This window comes from Triturus cristatus, chromosome 9, assembly GCF_964204655.1.
Source record: "Triturus cristatus chromosome 9, aTriCri1.1, whole genome shotgun sequence".
Classification (NCBI taxonomy): Eukaryota; Metazoa; Chordata; class Amphibia; order Caudata; family Salamandridae; genus Triturus; species Triturus cristatus.
This window is the reverse complement of record NC_140592.1, coordinates 199,638,496-199,658,556: the sequence shown is the minus strand read 5'-3', so window position 1 is coordinate 199,658,556 and position 20,061 is coordinate 199,638,496.

Genomic DNA, 20,061 nt, shown 5'->3' with positions numbered 1-20,061 from the left:
AATAACAGACCAATGGCAGAAGGTTCAAGGCCCATAATCATAAGTATGTTATATATGTAAATTTAGTCAAATCAAAACCGGCTTGGCTAATGTCAGACCCAAAAGTGCGAGACATTCCGGCTGTTTATTACTCAATTGTTTCAGGTTTTGAGTTTCTGGTGAGGACTGAAGCCTTCTGACAAGGTGTTAGTCATATATGTACTGTTTAGACAATGGTATTGACTTCATTCTCAGGGAAGACTGTATTACAAAATGACTAACTTAATATAATGTTTGTTATTTGCTAACTGGATTCCAACACAAATTAATCTGATACTTGGAATTGGCGATGGATACCACCAGAATGGAACACCCCCAAAAGAACTCTGATAAATAACCTGACTGAATACTGTACAGTGATAACCTGACTGAATACAGAACTGTGACAGACGTACATGCATGCAAGCTCATTCATATGCTTACCTTGTGCACAGTGCTTCTTGTCAGCCTAAATAAATTATTGCGCATTCGTATGCTCTTCTGTCAGAGGTATTTCTAATGCCCCTGTGCCCAAGCAGCTCCATGTCAATGCTCACAGACAACCCAAAGTAGCATGGATGCTGTGAAGGGAGGCCATGTGAAGAGCAGCAAAACAGCAGCTGAGAACTCCCCTTCGCTATACATGCATGTCCATGCCATTCTTCAAAAAACCAAGGGGCTTATTTGCAAACCCTGTGCACCACCGTAACGTCACTATTTTGGACGGTCCTGTGGCGCACAGGGATTAGCCATATCTAGATGGCCACGGAAAACCGTTACCTCCCACTGCCTCAGGATGTCATGCCATGGGCACTAAGGTTGGTGTTCCCCCGTAACACCCATGGCATTTGATACAGTCCTAGATTTACAACAAGCTGTAAACCTGGGAATGCATCAAAAGCCTATGCCTCCCCAGGGGTGTTGTAGGAGAGTCGCAACGAGAAAAACATTTTTTTTTCTCCTCATTGTTTCTCTGTTCTATGTGTGCTGCATTCAGCAGCACACATCGAAAGAGGAAATCATCCCTACAACGCGGACACCCTTGCACCACCCTTTCACCATGGCTCAAAGTTGCCGGCATTGGCGCAAGGCAGCTGTTTGAGCACCAGCACAGTGAAAGAGAACAGGAATGCGCCGTATCTTATACATAGGAAATAGAAGTCCTCATTCATTTCAAACTATGATTAATTCTCTACAATGTAGCCATCCTTAAAACTCTTACACTTCAAATCTACAACCACAGATCAATTAACACAGCACTCTGGGAGGGTAGATATTCAAATGTTCGAACAAACCCCTTATATGGAGTGCAGCCCTCTGAAAGCCTCTGAAATGCTGTTTACCTCATTTGAGGGGAGCAGGAAAGTGTGTTGCACCATCCCAGCTAATATAGGCTAGAAAAGATTTCTTTAAAATGTGATGTGGCTCTGTGAGGGCTTGCCCTTCTAGCAGCACTTTCAGAAAACAGGCTATATTACCTGAGGATGATGACTGCCAAGGGTATGATCACATCCAGTAGATATCTTTTAGTCTCGAGAGACCCTGGCTATTAGTATATGGGACCTGTGGAACAAACATATCAGAGATGAATCTTAGAGATCCTACCTTATATTATAGCATCCATAGGACCAGTATAGAGACATGCAAACATCCTTACAGGCATGGACACAATTTTGCACCACTGGGTATTCATTATTTACTACTATGACTGCTTTGGTACATGAGGGATCTAGTAATATTGTAGTTATTATTGCTGTGGCCTGGCCAACTGCAGTGATTAGTGTAATAAAGAGAATGAACACACCAAAAACAATGTAGGTACATCTGTTGTAACAAAGAAAACATCTTAAAGCCTGCTGAGGGAGAAGTGTCATCAATCTAGTATTCCTGTGTCAATAGTTCTCTATTTCCCATTCGTACATCTCCTTATGAACAGCTACAGAATCACTCTGCTCTTGTACTGTCTCCTTCAGGACTTGAGTATGCACTGCCAGACTAGTGATTTTTTTCTCCCTTGATTGCACATGACTTTTAAATGCCTTTCTGGTTTTGCTCTCTGGTGACAGATCTAGTTGCTATCTCTTGTGTCAGGTTTTCCAAGAGCTCTCAAACAGTCTTCACCAAGGCCATGCTTGGCCCTGCCTCTTGGCCATTCTTGATAATCTCAGACTGATTTTGTTGATCTCCCTCCAATCCAGAGAGGCAAACAAATCTATTTTGAATGTTTTAATGCTGCACCCCTATATTTCCTCCCTGTTGCTCACAAACTTTTAGGGGGGTCTCTTTTTGGGTCAAGGGCATATTTACCTCAGCCAGTACTACTACTCCCTGCTTTTCTAGGTTTTCTGGTACAGAACGAATAGAGATACTAGAAAACAATGTTAGGCATAACAATATAAGAGTAGTAGGAATTCTGGAAGAGCTCAAGGGAAGCAATTTAAAGACTGTTGTAGCTACTCTTTTTAAGAAAACACTAACGTCAGAACCAGAGCTTGTGCACGATATTCATAGAATACATTGTGGCCTGTTTAGGATGAATCCAAATAGAGGTAAGCCACAGAAACTTTAGTGAACTGTTTGACCTACTCCCTAAAAGAGCAGATATTGCCTCTCAACCTCAGAACAAAAAACATGAAGGTGGGTGAACACTCGTTTACAATTCACTTAGAAAAAACAATTAGATAGACAGTGAGGACAAGGCAAGCATATGGATGAGCTCAGGGAATTGGATGCTAAAGTACAGATGAAGTCATGGAAATTCTGAGAGTCATGTGGGAGAATAAAATGGTGAACTTGAGTGAGCCCAGTGAGGTAGATGCCTTTATTGTGCAAATGAATCAAAGATCCACAAAAGGTAGTAAACATTGTTTAGGAAGACATTAGGATTGTCTCCCTTTCCGGTCTTTTTTGTACAGTGATGGGTGAGTGTGAAAAGAAAGAAGGAAATTAAAATGTATGTGTATATACATAGAAGGGATAAATAGAAATATCTTCCTGCGCCGCTCGATGAGTTCCTGGAACTCAAAAGGCAATAGAAATCCTTCCTACAAGTGGAAAGGAGCGGGCTCCCAGATGTAGAGGCAAAGATGGGGAGAATTGTGGGGCAGATGGTGAAGCATTTGTGGGGAAAAAGAGTAAAAATAGTGCTCTGTCAGAGTTTTAACAACTGATACTCAGGGGCTCATTACGATGGCGGGCGGATTTGATGCGCTCGCCACTGTAGCGGTGATTGGGTCTGACCGCCATGTGTGCGGCAGTCCCGCCTATTCAATTATGATGGGCCTGCCACCGCTGCAGTCGGAGCCCGCACCTTTAACATTGCGGCGGTGGCTGGTGACAGCAGTACAGCCGCGATGTTGAAGGGAGCATGTTGTGCATTTCACTGCAATACGTGGCCGCCAGTACACTGTGCCTGTCACTTGGTGCAGTGAAATGTAGAAGGGTTCCACTCCAGTGCATCCACACCTTCCCCAACACAAAGGGGGCCCACAACGGGCCCCGGGAGACATTCTCTACCAGCCTTTCAATGGCGGTTCAACCAACATGTAAAGGCTGGCTCCCGCTGGCATCATAATTGTGCCGGCGGAGCCTGCTTGACTCCGCCGCCATTGTGAGCATGCTGACCGCTCCGCCGGGCAATCATGAGTATTGCCACCGGTGGAAAAGCGCAAATATAACAAATGATGGACAGAATGCAGAACAATGTCATACATTCACCCCAGTACAGAGATCTGGGCCTAAATCCATCGTTTTTTTGCTCACCATGCCATTCCAGTTTGAACCCAGCCATATGCAAATCAGTCTTGACCCTGTGCCCCATGGGAACAGTCCAGCCCGAACTGCCAAGCCAGGTCCTCCCTGGACTGGAAACAAGCATCCTAGGACCGGTTTCGGGCTTTCAGCCCTCATCAGCCAGGATAGCTCGATTCCAGTGGCATGGAGAGCAAGGGACTCACGTCTGAGCATTCCCTTCCCACTCGGGGTGACAAATGCAAAAATAACAAATGATGGACAGAATGCAGAACAATGTCATACATTCACCCCAGTACAGAGATCTGGGCCTAAATCCATCGTTTTTTTGCTCACCATGCCATTCCAGTTTGAACCCAGCCATATGAAAATCAGTCTTGACCCTGTGCCCCATGGGAACAGTCCAGCCCGAACTGCCAAGCCAGGTCCTCCCTGGACTGGAAACAAGCATCCTAGGACCGGTTTCGGGCTTTCAGCCCTCATCAGCCAGGATAGCTCGATTCCAGTGGCATGGAGAGCAAGGGACTCACGTCTGAGCATACCCTTCCCACTCGGGGTGACAAATGCAAAAATAACAAATGATGGACAGAATGCAGAACAATGTCATACATTCACCCCAGTACAGAGATCTGGGCCTAAATCCATCGTTTTTTTGCTCACCATGCCATTCCAGTTTGAACCCAGCCATATGCAAATCAGTCTTGACCCTGTGCCCCATGGGAACAGTCCAGCCCGAACTGCCAAGCCAGGTCCTCCCTGGACTGGAAACAAGCATCCTAGGACCGGTTTCGGGCTTTCAGCCCTCATCAGCCAGGATAGCTCGATTCCAGTGGCATGGAGAGCAAGGGACTCACGTCTGAGCATACCCTTCCCACTCGGGGTGACAAATGCAAAAATAACAAATGATGGACAGAATGCAGAACAATGTCATACATTCACCCCAGTACAGAGATCTGGGCCTAAATCCCTCCACAGCGGTACCCACCGCCATCATAATGTGGCGGGGTAAATCTTATGACGATGGCAAGACGATCGCCACCGCCAGCCTGGCTGTGGCTATTTTTCCGCCATCGTAATAAGCCCCTAGATACTGTGGCGGCTTAACAACTAAAACTTTGAACAAGTTATCTTATAATTTTACCAATACCTTTACAGAAAAGAAGAAGGTGAAAGAATGAAAAAAAGAGCAGGTTAGCAAAGAGAAAGATCACCAGATTGAGTGAAGAACAGCTTGCATACCTAAACCAATAAATAGAGTAGCAAGAAATTAGAGGGTCAATAAAGAAATAGTAAAGCATCAGGTCCTGATGATTTCTCTTAGAAGGAGCACCAAGACTACCCTTGTAGGATGTAGTAATTATTAATATAACAAAAAAACTCAATGAATCCCCTAAGAAAAGTGTGTCCTAATATAAGTCTATTTCACTTATAAATTACGATTATAAGATTTTCTCTAGCACTCTAGCTAGGAGTTTAAAGGCCTCATTATAAGGTCACAGGGACTGCCACAGACAGACAGCCCTTTGGTCTGACTGATGCATTATGATGCTGATGGTTGAACTGAAACCATTGGGTGGAAGACCACCACCTCTGACAGGATCTATGATATCGTCGGGGTGGCAGTCAGAATCACATCCCTTGAATGGCTTGGGTGCTGAGGCAGGCACTGCCATCGGGAATACGATGTCATTTTCTGACTGCCTTTTCATGGCATTCCTACCGCCATGAAAAAGCTGTTGAAAAGAGACTTTGGGGGGCCCTAAATAGGTGGCCTACTGCAAACTGGCCCTGGGGCACATGTACTACCCCCACTCACATCCATGCACAGTGTGCCATGTGCCACATGGGCCACTGCAAAGTGGCCCTGGTGGCACATGTAGTACCTCACTCACATTCATGCACCATGTGCCATGCACCACATGGTGCATGGCACACCGCACATGTATGTGCACTAAGTGCTCCTTAACATGGTGACTTGTGCTGTGGACCTTTTCCTGCGCTGCAGCTTAAGCCATAGTGTAAAGGAACACTTTCCAACTGCCACTACAGCTGTCACATCATAATTAGGCAGTCGGACTGCTGACTGCTTGTTGGGGTGTCTCCTGACCACCACAAAAGCGAAAGCAGTCCGACCTCCCAATATCATAATCAGGCCCTTAGTTGGTTGGCTAATGTCTTAATATACCAGGACCAAAGAGGATTTAGTCCTGGGAAGTATCTGTATGAGTTGACCCATATTTTATTTAGATCATCAAGGGATCATAGCACAGCTTACCCTGGTGACCATGACCATTGATGCAATGAAGGCCTTTGATAGAGTGAGGTAGGAATATTGGATGGTTACTTTGGATGGGGTGTTTATGAGACTGGTTAACCAAATCTACAATATACTTACAGCTAGGGTGTTGGTAAATGGGAGGCTGTCTCCTATGAGGAAGATAAGTCATGGTACCAGGCAAGGATGTTCTTTCTCCCCACTTCTCTTTAATTTATATATTGAACCATTAGCAGAGCAGTGAAGGAAAGAACAAACGATAGTCCCAATCATTTGTAAAGAGCTAGAGAGAAATTAGCATTCTATGGTGATGATTTAAAAGTATATACATCTAGCCTGGACAGATCAGTTCCACAAGTTTAGCGTGTAATAAATGATTTTGGGCAAGTATTGGGATATGCAGTGAATAGAGCAGAAATTGAAATTATGACATGGAATATGCTCAGTAATGGAGACCCAGTGATATTAGGTATATTCGTTCAGAAAGATTTAAATAAGATCTTAAAAGGGAAATTTGCGAAAGTTGAAGCAAAAGTACATATCATTTTGAGAAGGTGGATAAATTTACCATCAGCCCTTAATGGAAGGGTCACTCTGAATAAGATGATGGCCCTACGTAAGGTCACCTTTTTGTGTTAAAGCATACTGCTAACCTTTGATAAAAAGAAGATAGCTAAGTTACAAGGTAAAATAAGCAGTTTCATATGGGCCTCTAAATGAATCAGGATCAGGATTTCTTGAAAGAAACTGAAAAGAAAGTGAGACATAGGGGGCCTAACAGTGCCAGACCGTCAGTACTACTGCTGAGCTTTTCTGTTTAAAAACTGGAGGATGCTAATGGACCTTTCAATAAAGGAGAACATCAGTCAAACAATGTTGGCTGGGGGACAGGGAGAGAGGGCCCTCTTGTAGGTTTGACACCCATAGATATTTTATGAAAGTGCATCTGAGGACACTTCTAGCTGCAGCTTAACTTTGGTTTGAAAAAATGTCTGAAATATCTGAGTTGAGGATTTCATATTACATTCAACTTTCTTCACTTTGGAATTCCTGAGGTACACCTGAATGTATGAAAGATCAGTTAGTGCACCCCTTAAAGAGGCAGTGATCTAGAGCTTGGGACACCTGGTGGGTAGGAATGAGGACTGTTATGGGTGACTCTGGAAGAGAAAACAAGTGACAAACTTTCAAGGTTTAAATACCACCAACTTATGGAATGGACTGAGGTTCATCAAAAGGTATTAAATGAATCCATCCGGAGTGAGTTGAAATGGCAAAATATGGTTCAGAGGAAAGTGGAAGTGGTGATATGGTGTTGGCGATAAATTGAGAGTGTGGAAGAAACCCAAAACCCACCAATAACAATATGAGATGGATGCCTGTCAACAAAGAAGCAAAAGGATTTAAGGCAAGTATCCTTTGATACATTATATGCGATAGATAAAGCCTTACCTTTAATGAGAAATCATGTTTTCACTTTCCATTGGGCTATTATGGAGTCCCACAAAAGTGGTCAAGTGTGGGAAAGGTTTAAAGGATTGCTGCCCAAAGTGTAGAGAAAATATGCCGGATGATAAGCATATGTTTGTGACCTGTAAAATACTGCAACCAATTTGGTCTTATGGTGGGCACGACTATGTCTGAAATACTTCAAGAAACTATAGTGGAAAGCCCTGCTCTTATTTTATTTGGGATTCTCAAAAAAGGAAGAAAGGAAATAATGCCACTGTCACCTAACTCATGTAAGCTTCTGTTCTACATGATACTGCTGGGAAAAATTGGATACAGACACTACCACTGCAATATAAGCTAGAGTATGTGAACAAAGCATGTACAGGTATTAGATTTGCTCTGTTCTAACCAGAGGAAGTTTCAAATGTGGGTTCCATTCATAATGTGGATAGACACTGATTCTTCAGAAAGTCTGAAAGTGTGTCCCTCTGCCTGATTGGGTAAAATTGACCATATGTAAATGCTGCCACCGATCAATTTATCTAGGATGATGTGAGGACTTAACAAACAATCTGTGACAGGTTGAACACATTCTTAACTGGAGCAGGCCACAGGCACTCATAAGTTGCTCACTGCTATCAGACAAAGCTTCAAGCTGCTCCTATTTTAGGGAAGGGGGTGGTGGACCCATGGGATAGCCTCTGGGAGCCTATCCAGAGAGAAGGTTTCAATGGGCAACTTCTGCAATCGCATCTATGGGATACATTTCCCGGTACACACAAAGGCCTTATATGACAGCAACATCCCTCGATTGCTCTCTGCGCTCTTCAAAGCTTTGTATTGATTGGGCAAACTAGAGATATCTTGGCTGGGCAGGCTCAACTGCCTCAAAATGAACTTCATCCCCCTTACTATTCCCAAACAGTGACAAATGCAAATACGTAACAAAATGCTGCCCTTTGTTTTGGGAGGCAAGTAGCCGAGGGTGGCACAGGCAACTCTTTCCCAGCCTACAGCAGAGGGTGGGTTGGGATTTCCTGATGCTACTATGTATATCTCAGCAGCCCAGCTCCATCCCTCCTGTGACTGGAACCATGGTCCTGATGACAAACTTTGAGCACAGGTTCATCCGATCTTCTCTCTGACCCCCCTGGAAGGTTTCTTGTGGCTTCCTCTGTCAACCTGGGCCTGCAACATCTCATTCCTCCAATAGACCTCCTCCCTACTAACCTACTGATGAGAAGTCATTGGAAGATGCATGTTTCCAGCTTACATCTTTTCTCTCAACTCCCTAGTGATTAACTCTGACTTTCCTCCTGGCATTGTTCATCTAGCCTGCTTTTGTCTGGACCATGGACAATCCCTTCAGTCATCAAATGCACCCTCTTTAGGCGGCCCACTTATAGGATTGGACAATCACCAAATTGGTGCGGGCTGGGTACATTGGGCCGGACGCCAATTGAATCTTTGGCTCTATCATCACATACTCAACCTTTCTCCACTGCAAACACGAACTAATGTGACACAACGGGAGAAATAAACTAGCTACTGATGCCACAGATTAAACATGGGGAATGATATGGCAAAGGGATTCTAAATCTTCTTAACTGCCTCCGCTACAAAGAGAACTCTTACAAAATCCTCGCATATTGGTATTTGACACCAGTCCACCTCCATAAAATGTTTGGGAGTTCTGAGCTTTGTTGGAAGGGCTGCGAGAATAAGGCACCTTCCTGTTTGTACTGTGGACATGCCCAACTGTGCAAACATTTTGGGATGAAGTCTTACTTACGATATACTCCATCATTAGTATTTCACTGCCCCAAAATCCACTACTGGCTCTCCTGGTGATTCAGGAGTGGATAGACTCTTTACCACATCAACTCTGTCAGGACAGCTTCTCTCTCACTTATTTCTGTTAGCCTGATTGTGCATCGTGCAAATGTTGAAGCAACTCCGGACACCCTATTTCAGCAAGTGGTGGGGGAGGGTGTGGGACATCTATGCCATGGAGAAAACCACAGCTATTGTGTAGGACAGGGTGGCCAAATTCGATAAAACATGGCATCCAGTCACCATTTGCATATTATAATAACTTACACCAGTTGATTTCTGACATCTGACCTTTGTGTTTGTTTGATCATATACAAATTCCAAGTGTTCAATGCCTCCAAAACTCCACGGACCACCATCCTCCTCCATGCATGATGCAGCTCGGGGATGACCGCAGTGCTAAGCTTCAAGATAGGCCCTCTACCCAATCCTCTGTGGAGGGGCAATACCCTTTATCCATGTGAACAAGCAGTTCATCAAGGCCAGGCCTCATGAACGTAACTCCATTGGTGGGTAACAATCGCAGTGTATAGCTGAAGGCTATGTGCAACTGGTCTGGCCACTGTGCCTGGACTCTAGACCCTGAGGAACACTGTTGCCATGCTATCAACCATTCTGTGCATCGTTCCAGCTGTGTGCAGTGGGACTGGCCTCAAGGCCTGTTCTCTGGTCCGCTTGTGTACCCAACTATCTGTGGGTAGCCAACACCCACAGCACAGAGCCTTTGAGATTGCACCACAGGTCGCAGGTGCAGGCCAACCTCCTCTCTGCACAGTGGGCAGATGGCTGCATGGGCCTGGTCTTCTGCCACAACATCTCAGCTTCCAGAACACATGCTCATCTCCGCCTTATTAAAGCTTTCCTTTTGCCCATTTCTGCCCTGTTTTGAGACATATGATTAAACTGCTACACAGGTCCAGATAATAAAAGTAAGTGTGAAACGATGTATTGGATAGAAAAGGAGCATTCAAAGTTAGAATTCAAAGCTTCACAATGTGAGTGGAAGGACCAGAACACATCTTTAGGACCAGAACACATCTTCCATGCAGATGCCACATTCCCTTTATTCTTTCGCAATTTTCTTTTTATGGGAAATGCATCTCACTTGACTTATTTCAAGGTAATAAATCTCACAGGAGCAAGACCACAAGGTGGAAAATGTGGTTTGCATAAAAGGTTTGTATTTCAGCATGGAGAAAAATGGAGAAACATTCATTGTGGAATTAGTTAATCCATACGCCTGCCATGGGAAACAGAGACTGCATCATGGCAACTGAGAGTGTGAGTGAGGAAATGCAGAGTGTACATTAAGGGTCTCTTGGTACTGGTCATCAGAAGCTTCATGCCTTCATTGAAAAATCTGACTTGTCTGAGTAATTTTCTGAATGTCATATGGGTAATCTCAGAGGCACATCTGCTAAAAATGAGTTCAAAATGTGTGACCATTAGATGTAACATTGTCTGCCATTTTTTTTTTATACTTACATTTTGAGACGCAAAATGAGGTGGAGAATTACTAGTTTATAGTGTAGGGCAACACAGCAACCAAAGCTACACTGCATTATGCTTGGAGGAGCGAGTTGAGCAGCTCATTGTCGCCTACAATATGTTGCTGCTGCTCTCTTCACCAGTGCTGGTGCTCTTTCCGGCTGTCTAGCACCACTCACATACCTTTGCCACATAGAGCAAAGGTGTTTGCATGATGTTGATCATAGATTTTACAGGGTTTATATTGAACATTTGGTCATACAGTTAAAAATACTATGCTTAGCCATAATTTCAAGCCTTTCTTAAATATATGTGTGATGCTTGTGTGTTGTACATTGATGTACAAGTAGCGTCCTCGTAAGCCTGAGTACCTGCTAATGTTTATGCCACACACTGAGCTTGGTATTACACATCTTTATTCTGCTGCGTGTAACTGCAAACTCAACTTTCTAAAAAAAGCTATCATTGCATTCCTCTGTGACGCCTACGTCACAGCTCTGTTAGGAGTATGTATGTATGATAAATATGTGTATGTACATATATATGTATATATGTATTTATATATATGATATATATATGACAGTAATGTGTATGTACATATATATACATATATGTATGTATATATATTATAGATATATAATATATACGATATATACATGTGTATATATATATAAACATATATATACACACACACACATATATATGTGTGTATATATATGTATGTATACATATGAAATTATAAATGTACAAAGAGACATATATTTATATAATTTCTGCTGTCATTGGATAAAATTTAAGCTCGTAAATCTACAGTCTGTCATCCATATTCATTAATCTAGTGTAGGCAGTTGTCACTTTAAATTAGTTGATCTGCACTGGCAGAGTTGTCGTGTGATCAAGGCAGTGGACGGCCAAAACGCGTAATGGCGGAAAGTTCAAGTCAATAAAATAAGTACTGAAACTTTGGTCCGTGTGTTGTAAATTGAAACAACGATGTGATTAAGCATTTACTAAAGACATTAGTTCCTCTGTTATAGATTGTGTTTTCTCTGTTATGTTGACCGGAGCTTGGACTCCGTTTTGTATTGTCCTGCCTCCACGTGTTCCCCACGAGAAGAGTCCAACCTCTGTGTTAGTTGCTCTCGTAATCTGCCCAGTAACAGTCTATAAATAGCTCCTTTGTCCATCTGGCGCATGCCCAGACTTGACCACATCTGTTATCAGTTAGCCTTGCTTGACCATGTTTTCGCGGGCTCAAGGAGTGCGTTAGCTCCGCCCACATATTGATTCAGTATCGAAAATGACCATAAATGGTAATGTTCTTCGTCTTCATGTTGTATCCACCCACTTATGAGCCCCTCTATTGTGTATAAAAGGGGACCATGTACGAATGTTCTTTGTGCTACTCTATGCAATACTGAAGAGTGTTGTGTGGATTGTAGGACCACCCTTAAGGGTTAATAAATGCTGTCTTTGTACTTTGCAGTTTCCGTGCCAACTTCCTTATAGATTCCACTACAGGAGAGCGAACCCTTGTGTCCTGCGGGCCTAGCTGGGGCCTGTATTCATCAATTGGCGCCCGTCACGTGGGGCTCATCGGCGACTCGGATGCTCGAAGGATTGGTCGCGACGAAGGTGAGGAATTGGGCCGGGGACGTGATCACTGCCAGCGGCGTCTTAGCCCTGGCATCCCAAGGTTTTTCTTCCTTCCCTTCCGAGCTGACCGTCTGGGTGGCGCCGGTCCTCGACTGAGACCTCTTCTGTCGGTCTTGCCGTGAAAGCCGTTTGGGCGATTGTGGAGCTTGGCAGTTGGAATCTGGACTCTTGATTGGTAAGAACCGGTGTACGGTACTTGCTCCGAGTTTTTGAAGCCTGATCTGGCTATTTGAGTTTGATTTGTGATGACTAGTCATATTTTGGATTTGTCTTTGTGAATATATATGCGTTGCAACACATATAGGCAGGTAATGTGGAGAGATTTCTCCAGAGCTGTGTAACTTTGAGCGGCGCAACGATTAAGTGCCATTTTTTATAATATTGCATATTTTGCATTATTTCTGAGCATGCCTGCTTTCAGCGCACTCCGTAAGTGGTGCTGCTGTTTTGGAAACCGGTTGAACCTCGAGGAATCTGCTCCAGCTCCCCCAGAGGGGACTCCTAATAGGGATATGTACGTGAAGCATGGTCTTTCTTCCATAATGTACAGCACAGTATGGAGGAAATATACAAAAAAAGATCCTGAGTTGCGATGGCCTTTGTATGGATCGTTTGATATACGTAAGATTGAGTATGTGGAACAGTGTATGTGTAAGCGGCGTGCTCGTCAGGATATGTTTGAGTGTGTGCGGTTGTGGGTGAAGGAGGTGCGTGAGCGAGAGAAGCGTGAGAAAGCGCTGTTTGATAAAGAGCAACGAAAGACTGATCATGTGCGAGCACAGGAAGCGAAGCGCCGGGAGGACAGAGAGCAGACGGACAGGCAAGAGAAGGAGCGTAGGCTACAAGTTTCGGGTCAATACGTTGTTCGGCAGCCACTTTATCCTGTCCTTAATAATCTTGATGATGATTTTTCTTTACTAGATCGCCCTCCGCCCCCTTATGTCGGCGCATCTTCTCCGAGGCCGCAAGATTCTGGCCCGGGTCCGGGTAAGGTAGATACGCGGTCCATGCTATCAGCTGACCAAATGGCTGAGCTTCGGCAAATTTCCTTCCGTGCACTTAACGGCAAGATATCTATAGAGGAATTATTTCATACTTGGGGGTCGTGGCAGGAGAGAGATAAATTGTATTTTCTGGGTCATTTCGCGGATGAGGTGATTGATGCTTTCCGGAAACGTTCTGGTGTTTTTGAGCCCGACGAAGTATCATCGGATGCTAAAGCATTGCGTAATGGTGTTTTCTCTTTTTCTAAGGCTCCAGATACGATTCGGCGGCTGTTCGCCTTGCGGGACGAGGTGCTGGTCTATAAAGAGACAGCGCGCCAGCGAGCAGGGAAGGAGAAGCAGTCGGATTCGTGCACAGCAGAGGGCCACTCATCCACCTCCCAGTCAGATAAGGATGACATAGTGCATGTTAAACCAATGCGAGAGGCAGCGCCTTTGTATGTTCCTCCTAAAGGAGCAGGGACTAGCTCGGACATTACCTCCGCCGATGCTAAGGGATATTTCGTGTATAATTGGGTTTACACTCCGTGGCATAGGGCTGATGTTATGGCCTTGAAGAATGCGCTGCCCGACCCCCGCAAGAATCCAGCGGCCTTCTATGAAGAAGTCGAGGGGGCCTTGAATTCTTGCGTTATGACTTTAGCAGATATAGACCTGTTCTTTGGCCTTATTCTACCACCGGATATGTGGCGATCTGTACGAAAGGTAGATGATATAGTTGCCTTTAAGGCCCGGTGGTCTGACCTTGAGGATGAGGATAGGGAGCGGAAGCCCGCGCAGAAACCGCCGCAGAGCATTTTAGATCTCCCTGCTGCTATTGTGACTAAGTTGAAGACAATTATTCCCCCTAAAAAGATTGACTGGAATATGTTAGCTGCATGTAAACAGAAAGTTGATGAGTCAGTTGCGGACTTCTTTACGCGCTTTGAGGAGACGTTTCATGATTTTAGTGGACAGTCGCTTACCGACGATACGGGGCGCCACCTTTTTGCGGATAAATATGTGGCTAATCTGCTGCCGGCAGTTGCGGCCCGTCTAAAAGCGAGTGAAAGTTCTTGGTCCTCCGCTACGCCGACGGCCCTCCTGACTATCGCCCAGTATTATGAGCGTCAGGAGCAAGAAGCAAAGGGCCAGGAGGAAAAGAAATCGAAAGATTTGAAAACAAAGGTGATGTTGGCGCAAGTCTATGGCCCGCCTCGACGAGGTAGTAATAGAGGTAGGGGAGGATCTTATGGTCCTCCCACGGGCCGGTCTGATTTGAATAGGAATCAATGTGCGTATTGTAAGCAATCGGGTCATTGGGCTAGGGACTGCCCGGTGTTGCATGCATCGCGCCAGGGGCATACCCACGGTGGCCCGCGAGGTAGAGGGGGTTTCTCGAACTTTCGAGGGAATTCTAACGAACAGGCTCGTCTTGAGTCTGCTGGGCAGCACCGAGATAGATCAAATGTTTTCGATCGTCAGCATCAGTATCAAGCGTCGGGAGTTGACCGGTCGGGGTACCATGACTCTCAGCATGCATAGGATTGCGTTGGATGGGGGTTTGAATCAGTCGAGGTGCCGGTCGATCAGAAGGGCCCTTATGTATCGGCTGAGGTTTTGGGCTCTACTGATCAGTTTCTAGTGGATACTGGAGCGACACGTAGTGCGCTATCTAAGCAATTGGTTCCGGGGGCTCCCCCATCCGGCTTAATGGTCACATCGGTAGGGTTTGATGGTACACTCTCCCGAAGCCCTCTTTCACAGCCCCTCATGTTTAAGGTTGATTCTTTTTCTGCACCCTGTCCGTTTCTGCTTGCCCCGTACACACCGGACAATATTATGGGTCTTGATATGTTAAAACATTTTAGGGCTACTATCCGCTGCTCCCCTGCTGGTGTGCGAGTAATATTGAATGACAATTACCCCCGATCTGAACGGATGTGTACGATGTCAGAGGATGCGCTGTTAGCTACCCTCCCTCGTGCTTTGTGGGCAACTTCGGATACTGATGTGGGACAAATGGTGATTCCGCCGGTCCACATTAGCGTCCAGGAGGGGGCGGTGTTACCACGCCTCCCACAGTACCGTATTTCCCAGGAGGGCGAGGAGGCTCTCCTACAGATAGTGCAGGATTTGATAACGGTTGGGGTAGTCGAGGAAGTCCCCTACAACATTTGTAACAGTCCGATTCTTCCCATATTGAAAAAGGATACGGATGCCAGAGTTTATCGGTTTATAATTGATTTGAGAGAAGTGAACAAGATCGTGATACCTCAATACCCAGTGGTTTCCGATATCACGACGTTGCTTACCTTGGTCCCGCCTACGGCGACCACGTTCTCAGTGATTGATTTGAAGAATGCCTTCTTTTCCATTCCTATTCACCCTGACAGCCGATATCTTTTTGGGTTTACACTGAATAATAGATCTTATCGTTTCTGTAGGATTCCCCAGGGCTATACAGAAAGCCCTAGCATTTACAGTCAGGCTTTGAAACGACAATTGGATTCTTTTGTTCTGCTCGAGGGGGTCGCCCTCATTCAATATGTCGATGACATCTTGCTGGCGGCTGACACCCTGGAGTTGTGTGAAAAAAGTTTGTTATCCTTACTTTCCTTTTTAGCGTCCCACAATCATAAGGTATCTAGGAAGAAATTGCAATTCTGTAGACCAAAGGTGACTTATCTGGGTCACCTTTTGTCTAAGGAGGGACGTGCACTCACACCGGATCGTATCCAAGTAATTTTGGATACACCGAGACCATCCACACAGAAGGATGTGCGTGCATTTTTGGGCCTTGTTTCTTTTTGTAGACAGTGGATATTGGGGTTCTCGCACATAGCGAAGCCATTGTTAGCCCTCTTGACAAAGGACACACCTATCCCAATCCCTTGGTCAGATGAGTGTGATACTGCCTTTCAGCAACTACGACAGGCCCTTTGTTCAGCACCAGTGTTAGGGACCCCTGATTATGCAAAACCCTTTTCGTTGTATGTGCATGAGAAAGATGGATGTGCATTGTCAGTTTTAGTGCAGATGCACGGTGATAAGCAGCGCCCATGTGCATATTTTTCGGCTGTACTTGATCCTGTCGCCCGAGCATTACCAGGGTGTTTTCGCTCGGTTGCGGCGACAGCTGTGTCAATACGCCAAAGCGAGGGAATTGTGTTATCTCATAAGTTGTTGGTATTAGTCCCCCATGCTGTTGATGCCCTGCTTAATCAAACAAAGACGCAGCATTTGACCAGTGCCCGTTTAACGGGATATGAGTTGACGCTTTTGGCTCCTCATATTACGTTGAAAAGGTGCGTAACGCTAAACCCGGCAACATTGCTGCCATACCCCGAAACCCAGCCTTAGGCGCGGAAAGCGCATGATTGTATTCTCGTGACTGAGGAACAAACAAAGGGTCGTATTGATCTCCAGGATACGCCCTTTCCAGATGTAGATGGAGAACTGTGGGTGGATGGATCCTGTCTGAAGCTACCAGATGGTACGGCTTCAGCAGCATATGCAATTACCACACTGCAAACAATAGTGGAGACAGCACGCATACCACAGAAATCAGCTCAAGCAGCGGAACTGATAGCATTAACACGAGCATGTGAGCTCAGTACAGGATTATGTGTGAATGTTTATACAGATAGCCGCTATGCCTTCGGAGTAGCGCATGACTTTGGCCTACTCTGGAAGGAGAGAGGGTTTTTAACGTCACATGGAGTACAGATAATGCATGGAGAGTTAGTTCATAATCTTTTAACTGCATTGACGTACCCAAAGAAAATTGCCATTGTTAAGTGTAGCGCTCATAGGAAAGTGGTTGATAAAGTTGGAGAAGGGAATGCGTTAGCGGATCGAGTAGCACGGGAGACTGCGATGCAGCCTGGTACTACTGCCATGTATGTAGTGAAGTCACAGGTGGAGAGATGGCATGATGCGAAGGAGGAAGTGCGAGAAATGCAAAGGACCGCTTCTGACAAAGAGCGGGAACAATGGGCTAGCGAGGGAGAACTGGATGACGAGGGTTGCTGGAGAAATAAGCAGATGGATAGATGGAAATTACCCACGTCCTTTGTACAACCTATGGTTCAGATGGCACATGGGCTAGCACATGTTGGAGCTTCCGCAATTGTGAAATTGCTTACCCAAGTCTGGGAGCATCCAGAGATTGCTAGCACGGCAAAGAGGGTGGTGCAGACCTGTATGATCTGCCTGAGGTACAACCCAGGAAAGGGGACTCGAACTCCAGCAGGAGGGTTTGTGACACCCACTGCACCCTTTGAGGTTCTGCAGATGGATTACATCCAGCTTGAGCGCTGTAATAATCTGAAGTATGTTCTAGTAGTGGTTTGCGCTTTCAGCAAATGGGTTGAAGCGTACCCTACGAAAGACAATACTGCGATGACTACTGCGAAGCTGCTGCTGAAGGAGTTTTTCCCCCGATATGGCGTTTGTAGGCTTCTGTGGAGTGATAATGGCCCTCACTTTGTAGCGGATGTTATAAAGTATGTCTTGAAGGGTCTAGGCATCACCCAGAAGTTCCACGCCGTGTTTCACCCTCAGTCTGCAGGCCTAGTTGAGAAGTATAATGGTATACTGAAGCTTAAGATCGCCAAAATTCAAGCTTCGACGTCTTTGACTTGGCCAGACGCTCTGCCACTGGCGTTATTGTCAATTAGATCAGTACCGCACTCTCGAACTGGCCTTACGCCGTACAAGATTGTCTTTGGACGCCCAATGAATATTTGGGGTCCACCAAGACCTAAGGCTGTGTATGATGTACCTTGTGTAATGATGAGCGATTATCTGGCACAGTTAACGGATAACTTGGTTTCTATCCATCAACAGGTCCGAGAGGCGCTCCCTGATCGGTCTACCGGCGAAGGACATGGTCTCCGGCCTGGGGACCATGTCATGGTGAAAGTCTTCGACAGAACGAACAGCTTGGAACCGAGATGGGTGGGCCCTGAGCAGGTCCTCCTCGCAACGAGGACGGCTGTGCGAGTCTCCAACCGAAAGAATTGGATCCACTCTCTGCACTGTAGGAAGGTGCCGCCCGGATTGGTGGAACCTGCCGTGCTGACCGATCAACGAGACATTTTGGCTGCAGAGACAGGTCGTGCTGCGGAGCCAAACGCCACTGAGGAGCTCTTTCCGGACCACGCGACTTCTGGAGGAAGGCGATATCATCTTCGACCACGGAAGTGAGTTTTCCAGTACCGGGACATACTGTCAGAACGGCCCTTGGGTTAGTGAAACGGAGAGCCGATGAGGCAAGGGGGGGGGATCAGCCCTGCATTAGTGTAGCGACACCCGTCTTGGCCCGCTGGTGAAGAAATCAACCGCTGCCCAAGGGGAAGAGTTCTGACAGACTTTTAGTTTCAGGAAGATATTGGGTTTTATTTGTTACTTTGATATGGAGAAAAAGAAAATCCTTTGTGCATTAGGGTTCATGTTAACAGTAGCCATTGTTGGGATAACCACATGGTTCGTGGAGGATGTAACTCCCGCTCGGAAGATTCTTGTGTTGACAACTCCGGTGCCTGCGGAGCACTATTTTTATACATTACCGTATCAAGAGTTGAAGCATCGACAATCCTACTTGAATAACACTTTCATCCAGATGCTGCATCATACCCACGTTGCTACGAATGCTACGAACTGTTGGATATGTGGGATGATGCCAGCTCATCAGAAGAAAGGAGGAACGCCATTTATACCACTCCCTTTCTCTCATAATGGCTCTTGTAGAGCATGGTATACTTTGCTTTTTGCCACTCGGAAACCGACAGTGGGACGATTGCTTTTTAGACTCAATAAAGAATGCCATCAAGACAAGAATGGGTATCCACAAGCGAATGGGACAATTTGGGAGTGGGAAGAGTACCGACCGGACAATGAATCCATTCCCTACATCTTTACGAACACCAGAGACACTGTGGGAAAAGATAAATTTGTAATTCAAGTAGCACAAGCTCAAGCGGACCTGTGTGTCCAGAGTGTGGGTTTCATCCCTGTTGGTGTCAGTGATTGCATTACTGTTTTGAATATTGATGGGTTGAACAACAGTACCTTTTTAGCCTCCCATAACACGTACTTTGTGTGTGGAAATAAAGGTTATTACCGTCTGCCGGCTGGGTGGTCTGGGGTATGCTATGTATCATTTCTATTACCTCCTGTATTCTTAGCTCCTGCATCTTATCATAAGGATTTGAAATTATTGAATAATGTGACTGTAAAGAGGTATAAACGTACTTTCTCAATTGATGATGTAGATCAGACTGACACCAGTCTGCAACAGTATATTGATTTTAACTTAGGACTGTTTTTCTTTGTTGGAGCTGCCCTGAACAGTAGGAAGATCCGAAGATTAACAAGAGTGGTAGAAGCTGTGACAAATCAGACTGCTGCTGCTCTTGGGAATCTTACGGAGGAATTGCAGATCACAAGAATTGTTGCATTGCAGAATCGTATGGTATTAGACGTTATGCTAGCTGACAGAGGAGGAGCATGTAAAATTATTGGAAGTAGCTGTTGTGTGTTTATCCCTGATCATACGCCGTCAGTTTATAATGCCATCAATAAACTGCATAAAATTGCAGC